Here is a 10,776-nt window from a genome sequence, read left to right as displayed (position 1 = left end):
CTCATTCCCACAGCATCCTGGGCTGTTACTTGCTGCATTGCTCCCCTCCACCTTCCTTTGCAGTTGGAACACACCCTCTAGCCTCTGTGCTAATCCTGTGTGGCTTTCCCACGGCTTTGTTCCTGTTTTGAGTACAGTGCCTCCTTCCTACTGGAATTGAAAGGGCCAACTTCCCTTTGAGCAATCAGCAGAAGCCAAGAATAACACTTCTGTTTGCCTTATCCTTATTCCTGGGGGTGATGGTTAATTTTAAGTGTCAACTTGGATATCTATGGCACCCAGTTATTGGGTCAAACACTAGTCTAGATATAGCTGTGAAGGTACTTTTTTAGAGATGATGAACATTTAGGTCCGTAAACTTGAGTAAAGCAGATGACTCGCCACAGTGTGGGTGGGCCTTGTCCAATCTGTTGAAGGCCTTACAAATACAGCAGCTTTTCCAAGGAAGCAATTTGCCTCAAGACTGCAACATGGAAATTCTGCCTGAGTTTCCAGCTCTCTGGACTGCCTGGCAGTTTTTAGACTCAAGATTGCAACATCACCTGAATTTCTAGCCTGTTGACCTGCCCTGTGAATTTTGGGTTTGCCAGCTTCCATAATTGCATGAGCCATACTTTAAAATCTCTCTCTCTCTCTCTCTCTCTCTCTCTCTCTCTCTCTCTCTCTCTCTCTCTCTCTCTCTCACACACACACACACACACACACACTTCCTATCTCCAACTCTCTCATTCCTTTTTCTCCTAAGGACCAGCCGGTAATTAAAGCATTCTGGAGCTTGTCCAGTCCTGCGTCTTACTAGCTGTGTGATGTAGGTCAGGTTACAGATACCTCTCTTACTCTATCTTTAAATAAGAATAAGAAGACTTTACATGTTACCCAGAGAGAGGTTCAGTTGGCATATGGGTTCCCATCGTAATTTAAATGGAAACTTTCACGATGTCCGGAACCCTTGATGTCCAGCAAATGAAGGAGGAAGATGTCCTCAAATTTCTTTAGCAAGAACCCACTTAGGTGGCACTAACCTTGACTTCCAAATGGAACAGTACATCTACAAAAGGAAAAGTGATGGCATCTACATCATCAATCTGAAGAGAACCTGGGAGAAGCTTCTGCTGGCAGCTTGCACCATTGTTGCCATTGAAAACCCAGTTGATGTCAGTGTCCTGTTTCCAGGAATACCTGCCAGTGAGCTGTGCTGAAGTCTGCTGCTGCCACTGGAGCCTCTCCTATTGCTGGCCGCTTACTCCTGGAACCTTTGCTATGCAGATCCAGGCAGCCTTCTGGGAGCTGGACTTCTCGTGCTTCCTGAGCGCAGGGCTGACCACCAGCCTGTCACGGAGGCATCCCTTGTTAGCCTGCCGACCGTCGTTCGCTCTGTGTAACACAGAATCTCCTCTGCGCTATGGGGATGCGGCCATCCTCATGAAGCTACGCTTGTGGGTCTGGTGTGGCGGATGCCGTCCTGGGAAGTTCCGCGTGGCACCATCTCCCATGAACACTCATGGGAGGTCGTGCCTGATCTTGGCTTCTACAGAGATCCTGATGACATTGAAAAGGAAGAGCAGGCCACTGCTGGAAAGGCTGTGACCAAGGAGGAATTTCAGGGTGAATGGACTGCTTTGGCTCCCGAGTTCACTGCTGCTCACCTCGAGGTCACACACCCATCTGAAGGTGGGCAGGGGCCCTACTGAGGACTGGAGCACTCAGCCCGCCACTGCAGACCGGGCTGCGGCTCCCACCGTGCAGGTAAGAACAACCACTGCGTGGTCTTAAGCTGCTCTTCCAGGCTCTTAAACAGAAAATGGAAAAAAGTGGACAAAAAAGGAATAAAGAGTATTTGCTCTGTTAGGTTGTTATGAGAATCCAGTGAGGACCTACCTGCCACACAATAAACACTATGTATTTATTAATTGAATCTAGTGTCACTGTCTATTGATTTCGTGTCAGAGGCATAAAAAGACGTCCATGTGCAAGCTAGTGTGTGAGGAGGGCTGGTGAAAATGGAAAATGTCTGTCATGTGTTCCCAAATCATTGCTCCTAGTTTTTCTGAAGGAATGTGCTTGGCGTGGCAGTGATGGGAAGAGCATGAGCATTTGGAAGGAGATAAACCCAGCTTCAAATTTTGGTTCTCTCCTCTGATGGTGGTATGATTTAAAGCAAATGATAAATTATTTTTTGGGGACTCCAGACTGTTTCCGACTCTAGTTTGACCCTAGCTCAGTGGGGGTGGAGGTCTTGGGAACTGAACTTAGATGGGTCCACAGAGAATTCACTCTGAGCGAGAAGGAACTGGGGGATGCTTGCTTTGTTTATCACCCTGGCCGACTACCACGGGGAAGCACGACTTCTGAATGTAATATCGTGTCATGCCATTGGAGTCTGCCCCAATCTTGCTGCTAAATTTGTCCCACATCGCTTAAGCATGATGGCTAGAGGAACTTGGAGAATGGGCTTCCTATTGGAAGCCTGATAAAGACCTGTAAAACCTGGTGAGTAAAACAACAAAAGGTACTAGGGGTGGAGGAAAGTGAAAAAGGAACAGAAAACAACAGCTGCCCAAGAAGGGGTTTTGATGTGAACAGCTGTGAGAAGTCCGGACTGCACACGGGCAGGGGCTTGGAGGGAAGCTCAGCATATCAAGGACACTGCTTGGTGGTGGTGGTGGTGGTGATAGTATCCAGTTTTACTAAAAAAAAAAAAAAAATGGGATTTTTTTTTCTCTCATACTATAGAGCAGTGGTTTTCAACCAGTAGAGAGCTTGCCTCCCTGGGGATATTCGGCAATGCTTGGAGTCCTTTTTGACTGTTGTGCCTGGGGTAGGGAGTGCTACTGTCATCCCGTGGGCAAGTAGAGCTGTTAAACAGCCTACGATACACAGGACAGCAGCACAACAGAGATGTATCCAGCTCAGAATGTCGACAGTACTGAGGCCGAGACACGCTGCCCCGGAGCCCCTCCCTGCCCGAAGGAAGGGGAAGCTAGGCTTGTAGGTACTGTGAGACTGGTGGCAATGGAAGCACAGGAGCCCTGTGGCTTCTTGTAGGAGAACAGGAGGCAGATATATATTGTGGACGTTTCCTCTAAGACAAAGGATTTTATTGAAAGCCTAGTGTGGTGCTGTGAGTGCTGCCACACCAAAGCGGACGTTAGATCAGAGATTTGGACATGATTCTGAGACCAATCCACCTCATTGCCTGTGCCTCAGCATGATGGTCAGAGAGAGCCAGGATGCACTCCACGGCAGTACCATAGCGACCCTGACAAAGCGACTTGCCTCTGCCATTCACCCGGCGTTTTCCATGTCCTCTCAGGCTTTATCTCCCCCAGGGCAAGCTCAGAGCAGCCAAGAGCTAAGAAGTGTCCCTTTCTTGGGCCTCCTTCCCTTCTTACCAAAGAGCAAGCCCTCAGGAAAGAATGCTTAATAAAGGAAAGTCACCACCCAGCTTAATGTGGTCCAACAGGCTGACAACCTAAGAGAAAATTAGGACAGGAAGAAGAAAAGCATCCTCAGGGATGAATATTCTAAAATTAGTCTGCAGGGCAGGCACTGTATTTCCTCAGAATATTAATATGCCCTCCCTGGAATACATCATTGAGATTTCACTGGAAAATTAGATAGGACCAAGGAAGAGTTTCAGGCTGGTAGGGTACATTGAATATCTTAAATGCTTCAAATAAACACAGTAAGAAATGCATTTGTTATGTTCACGACCAGGTTAAGGAGAAGGCAGTATGTTTTAGGTCATTTTTTTCTGATGGCAGATGGGGAAGCCTCAGAGGAGTCTTATGTCCCAAGGAGCTGTTCATCAAAATATTTTCCAGATTCTTTGAGCTGCGAGGGAACATAAAGCGTGGTGTTCCCAATCTGCTCTGTTTAGGAGGTGACCTGCTCAAGATCACTTAGTGGCAAAGCAAGGGCTGAAACCAATTCTCAACTTCCAGGCCATCACCACACCTGCTAGTCATGGTGTGTGACATTCTCCCACAGACAGGTAGAGAGATAAAAAGGTGACAGGTGTGCGGTCAGGCACATATGAGTATGCACCCCAGCTCTACTGCTCCCTCTCTGTGGGGGTTCCTTAATTTCTCTGAATCTTGATTTCCCTCAACTGGGAGCAGAGAAAGTGGTGACCACGAGCAGTTTATTGGTCTGCGTCATGAAAACTTCTAGGTCTCCTGAAGCTCTTTATTGTAATGCAATTATTCCAATGAGTTTTCATAACTTAGACTAGTGTTTCTCAGACTGTGATTCAGGGAACACTTGTGCTGCGAGATGTGTTTAAATATTTTTTTGTGACTAAAGTTGTTAAAGAATAAAAATTCAAACGAGAATGTTTCAAGAGCTAACTGGCTTTATTGAACAATTCATGCACTAGGCACCATCCCATCTACGAAATAGGGTGCTCCGAGGAGTTGTACAGAATGGAAGGTTTTTATAGAAGGATAGTGGCAAGAGGAAGTTAGAAGAGGGGATTATTTCAGGCAAGGTCATCTTCCTGGATGTTCTTCCTTAGGGGGTTTATCAAGGGGTTTATCAAGCCGATTGTCTCTCTAGTGCTGACCAGGAAATTCCAAGCTGATTGGTTTAAAATCTACTCCTGGGAGAAAGTAAAACTGCTGTAAATCTAGGGATTAAGTCTTGCTGGGGTTTAGCATGAGGACTTCATTTTGGGTCTGTTGTTTCTTTTTAACAATGTGTTTCCTGGTTAAATACGTGTGGGAGGAGACACCAGTTAAACCAAGATAAGCAGACATAAAAATTCTCAGAGGCTTTATAGGTCAGTGGTATTGTGACCCACCAAGAGGATATAATATGCAGCATTATTTGGGCAAGTCAGATTGCTGCGGGGGAATGCTCCTAAGATTCCCAGCCTTTTTGTCTCCTTTAGAGGGTCTCCTATGTTCTGCTTTATTTCTCTCAAAGATCATAATAAAAGGGCTTATAGATAAATATTTGATTGGATCCTTGTCCCAGGCTGCATTTTACTTTGAGAATCTTTGCTAACTGGAGAGATCAGAGATGAGAAGCAATTTTATTTTCTGACCAGGAAGTCCTGGTCCCTCTAAATTTGTTTACCACTGGTCAGTTACTTTTCTTTTTTCTTGTAGAAACTTACCAACATGCAGATAGCAAGAGCCACTGATACTTTCAACAGGTACTTCCAACATTCTGCCTGGAAATGTAATTGCTCATATTCCAAAGTTCATTAGGTATATTTTCTATCTTCTGAATTACCACATGGCAATTTTACCCTTTTTTTTTCCTCCTTCATTACCATGTTGCTATTTTTCCATCTTTCTATAACAGTTTTCTCTATAAGAGTTTTTTAGACTCTTCCCAGTGTTTGGTATCACAGACAATGGCACAATTTGTTTGTTTGTTTGTTTTTGGCTATAACAGTACCCTAATTCTAAATCACAATTTCTGTGTCGGTTATCTGTTGTCACAAATAGTGTTGCGTCACAAGTCACTTCAAAATTTGGTCGCTTAAAACAACCATTTATTTAGCTCACAAATCTACCGATCAACAATTGGGGCTGTGTGGTCCTTTCTCTGACATGTTCTTTTGAGAGATCAGCTGGATGTGAGCTGATTTGGGCGGCTTTGGCTGAGGCCACTGGCCTCAACTACATGTATTGTCCATCCTCCCATGGGCTAGCCCAGCATATTCTTGTCGTGCAAGTACAAATATCAGTCGTGCAAGAGGGCATGCAGAAACTTGCAGGTACTTGTCAAGCTTCCATTACCATCTCATTGGCAAAAACAGGGCAAAGGACCACGTTGAGAGTTGGAGTAGGAGTTAGTTACAAAGTTACAGGGAAAGAGTTGTGGATATAGATCAGCCATTAAACAGACCATCAATAGCCTCCATCTAGGAATTGTTTCTGTGGAAATACAGAATGTCCCAAGTTAAAACCTTGGTCCAGTGCCCCCCTGGAACATACTCATGGGTTGGCTACCTCAGTTTCTTTGCCTTTGGGGCTGTTTCATTGGTGTCTGGAATATTTGCAAATCCACTTACCTTTCCTGCTGGTATTCCTCTTTTCAAAGTAAGTTCCATATGTTTATTACTTACAGGGTTGAGTGCCACCTTCTCTTATTTGTCCTCGGTTAATCATCCTGCTGGGAAGTATGGACAGCTAACAGAGGGAGGAGACGGAAGATCCTGAGGGAGCAGAAATGGCTGCTGAAGGCAGAGGTGTCTGAGGGTCAATGGAGTTGTGACTGTGGCTACACGTGTGTTAAATGCGCATGTGCACTAATTTTTATTAGAGTGTGTATGTGTGAATGTATACACACCCGTACACCTGTGCAATAATAGATGCATGGTAGTGAGTGTCCTTCCCAGTTTAGTAAAACACCATTACACTTGACCTGACAAATCACTGAAACAGTGAGATACACGTAAGTATTGGAAGATCAAGCCCTAGGGGAAAAGAAGGAAATATGCAATAGGACTCAAAAACGTTATTGCAACAAAGCACGAGTTGGGGGCTCCTGCACCCCATTCCACACTTCTAAATGGCAGTAAGGAGCATTTACTTACCCCTCTCCCAGTAGAGCTTTCCTTTAACCTGGATGCCAGGGAAATATGGGGTAAAACATCCATGTTGACCTTCTATGAAAGCAATGTGAAACAGAGAAGCGCAAGACAGGTTTTGTCCTTTCGAGTCTCGCACCAAAATGTACCATCCTTACTGGAGATAAAGGGTCAGGGAAAGTATCTAGTCCTTCCTCTGTCCCAAGAGTGGTTGTTGTTCTCTTTCCTCTGAAATATTTTACATTTGAGAAAACACACCAGGTATGTTTTGAGTTACGAATTTTACTATGGCCAAGACTCTCTTCCAAGTGGCCTGGTTTGAGTTAGAAATTTTACTGGTTATTCATCAATTTCCTGAGTCCCTGAAACCTCCCAGTGAGGCCACAGGAGTCTGGAGTTCTTCAGAAGTCCTCGTTCTAGTTCCACACAGCCCATCAGGCTCTTGGGACTGGTGGGACCTCCCCCTTCCGTTGGGTTAAAACATTTGCTATTCACGGGAGATCAGGAAGCTGATTCCACTTAATATGTTAGTGGGACCTCTGGGCAGGGCCGTGAGATTGAAAACTTTCGCCATGAAGAGTTCCATAATCTCAGACGACCTAGTAAAACCCGGTTAGTGGATAAAATTACAGAAAGACTCTATGAGATTCTTATGACTATAATATTATCTGCATTTCAGAACGTATCAAAGAGATTAAATCACGTGCCTATGATCACTCACTTGGGATGATTCCAGAACAGTGCTATTGCACACCTCACGATGTTGCTTCTGCTACCTGCCATCCACCCCTTCCACGACCGAGGGGTTGGAAGCTTCCTTTACCAGCCCCTCACTGTAAGCAGCAATACTACATACTTGACTCTAGGTTGGCATAGTCTGTCCTCTGCTACCCACAGTTGGATTCCATACCAGGCTCAGTACCACAAAGCCCTTTCTTTGGCACGCATTGAACTAAAGTTAATCTTTATATGCTCAAGGAACAGATAATAAGATGCAAAGCCCTGCTCAGTTACTGCTCAACCCAAGGAAGTGACAGTAATGCTCAGTGAGAATGCACAGCACTTCCTAGTTGAAACTTGATTTACTGTGATTATAAAAATGATGCATGATATATTGATTTGATGTAACAATCAATATGTTTAATAAATGACTGATAATAGTTTTCATACATTATCTCCACACGAAGACACCGCTATGTTAGGTGGTATGTTATTTAATCATGTTTGATTTCCCAGCCCAAGCTTTACACTCTCTCTCAAAAACATACCTGAGAAACAAACCTTCACTTATGCATAAACATAGTCAAAGGTAAAAGATTTATTTATTGGTGAGAGCCTCAAATTGACTAATTTTTAGCCTTTTCTTCTGAAAAGAATGCTTTCCGAAAAGCGATTGCTACCAGATGTAGTGGATTACACAGCATTTGCTCAGATATGAGAAGCAGATGGAATGAAATATTCTGGCTTCTGATCCAGTCCTTTTCTTATCTCTACGTAGCTCTTCTTAAGTGAACTTGACAGTGTTGTGGGCTGATATTATGATAGACTACTTTGGTAAACAAGAAAAAGGGTTTCACTCCCTACAATAGCAAATGAGCATTATAATAGAAATTTCCTTGTGCAGAGGAAGATATTACAATTTTCAACACACAATAAATATATTTGCTAGACAAAAAAATGCATTTCATTACATGCAATGCACTTTCTATTGTACATTAACCACTTTTTCTGCTTTGTATGGAAAAGTGCCATTTTCTACTGTAAAATGTCTGCGATTTATTTTTATGAGTCTGTTTTTCCTATGAAGTAAGAACATTCCATTACATAGCTGTGTACCAATAAATGTACATTGTAGAAGAGGTGAAATGTGCAGTACAAATACCTGAGCTTTATTGTTTGGGTATTTGTACAGTTCTGAGAGGAGGCAAATAGAGCTAAAATTTTGGACCATAACAGCTAATTTTATTAACACCACCGGTCTGTAATTAACTAGATTTACTGGAGTCCTGTACTTTGATACTCTCAGCAACTATAATAGATGTGCACACTCTCTAAAATAATACCATTAAATGTTCTACCTACAACTATAATTTTTCCTGACAATGTCTCTGTTGGGTTGGATTAAAAAACACATAATTAATACTTTATTTAATCCTTGCCTACTGCAAACTTAGTTGACCATCATTCAAAATGGCAGTAGACCAGAGCCCCATATAGTTTCTTCACAGTTGAATGTATTTGACCCTGATTACTCTTTATTAGAAACATACCAAATAAGTAAAAAGGGAGCTGCAACGAAGAATCAGGCTTTACTTTTTCTCTGTGCTCGTTGGCTTTATAAGAGTTGTGAGAATCTTTTTAGATTAGAGAGCTACAATTGTTTCGCGTACGTCAGTCTTACACTTGCAATATTTAATGGAGTATTTGTAGGGATGATGTTTGTCTTTTACCTGTTTTATTTTTATACTTAGAAACATAAACACTGACCGTTTATCCATAAGGGCAGGGGCAGGCTGAGAGTGCGCTTGCCTACTTGACTTGCTTGGGATGATGTGTCTAAAGTAGTGCTTTTGAGGTGACCAACGTCTTTAGTCTGCCTGGCTCTGTGTTAGGTGCCGTACGCATGCTTGCTCATCTCATCACCACAACAACCCTCTGAAGTCGTTGTCATGCAGGGTGTCATGCGGGGTCTCTGGTCCCGCTCCCCACACAAGAGCCCAGGGCATGGTGAGGCCAAAAAGGAGCACCCACGAAGCCATAGATAGAGGAGTCATACCACTATAGTCTCGCTGGCGGCTGGGTTGCAGACACAGGAAGCAGGAGCCACACGATCCGCAATCCACACTCTGCCGCTTGCTACCTCAGCCACCATCTTCTTGCTAGCCCCCATTTTCTGCTAGCAAAGCCATGGCTATTATATTAGTGGCCAATGGCTCACTGGTTACAGCCGATGGCCAACTTGTCACAGTTGATGGCCATCCAATCACAGCTGATGGCCATTTACTACCCGAGCCAGCACCCTTCCACGTGAGGCTGGAAACTGCACTCCTGGCTCTGTCCCCACAGTAGGCATCACCATTACTGTATTGTGGATCTGGGACCAGCGTCTCACTGTGGTTAGGTGACGTGTCTCAGTCACAAGGCCAGTGAGTGTTGGGGCTGCGACTCGACTCCAACACAGACTGAACACTTGGTTACATAGTAGGAGGAATTTTCAAATGTTGGAAGTCCAGAAAGTGAAAACAAAACAAAACGAAACAATCCACTTGAAAGCAGAAGAAGAAATTTGGAGGTCGTGGAACTAGAGACAATATTTCTAGTGATCTAATAGATAAACACATTCACTGTAACTTTTTTCATTCTGAAATGTTCACGTTTCGTGTGCTACACATGAAAGTATAATTTATTTAGCTACACATGACAGACTGATTGAATACACATGTGAACCTTTTACCATTTTGATGTGAAGTGAGCCAAGCTATAGGATTTTAGGCATTTAATATCTCTTTATTTGCTCAGCTTATGAGAAGAAACTACAAGTATTATGGTAACATAGTTCTTATGATTTTAGGATAAAACATCTTTTATTGAGTCCAACAAATAAACACAACAGCCATTTTTAGAAAAAGGGTTAAAAAAAACCTCCATAAATTAAAATATCCTGCCACCCCCCCAAAAAAAATAAACAATTTAGCGCATGTCACATTTGTCACATGGATATTTGTTTAAACAATTTCATGTTCTACACCATTACTACGAACTTCTTCTACTTTGGCGTTTCATTTTTATCATTCCTAATGAAAATGAGCGGTTTATCCAGATAGAAACAAGCTTTTCTACACTTTCAATGCTGTTTTTGATGTGGTATTTATAAATTTAAGTATTTCCTAACATCGACCACTTACTTGTTCTTACACGATGGATCGTTATTCAGTCTTGAAAAGGAATGAAGTTCTGACACCTGCTACAACATTTAATGTCTTGAAGGCATTAAACTAAATAAGTGAGACACAGAAGGACAGAAGGACAGCTATTGTACGATTCTAGTTATATGAGAGACCTAGACCAGGCAAATTTAAGGAGACACGAAATAGAACAGAGGTTACCAGGGGCTGGAAGGAGGGGGGATAAGGGTTATTGTCATGCGGAGTGTCAGGCGGGGTGTCAGGCGGGGTCCCATCTGGGGTCTCAGATCCTGCTCCCCACATAAGAACGCAGGATATGGTGAGGCC

General features: G+C 43.4%; 1 pseudogene; it reads left to right on the top strand.

Moving 5' to 3' along the window:
• The first annotated feature begins 936 nt into the window (after window positions 1-936).
• On the top strand, window positions 937-2,930 carry LOC117021604 (40S ribosomal protein SA-like; annotated as a pseudogene).
• The last annotated feature ends 7,846 nt before the right edge of the window (window positions 2,931-10,776 follow it).

This window comes from Rhinolophus ferrumequinum, chromosome 4 (assembly GCF_004115265.2).
Source record: "Rhinolophus ferrumequinum isolate MPI-CBG mRhiFer1 chromosome 4, mRhiFer1_v1.p, whole genome shotgun sequence".
Lineage (NCBI taxonomy): Eukaryota > Metazoa > Chordata > Mammalia > Chiroptera > Rhinolophidae > Rhinolophus > Rhinolophus ferrumequinum.
This window is presented reverse-complemented; position numbering and strand designations above follow the sequence as displayed.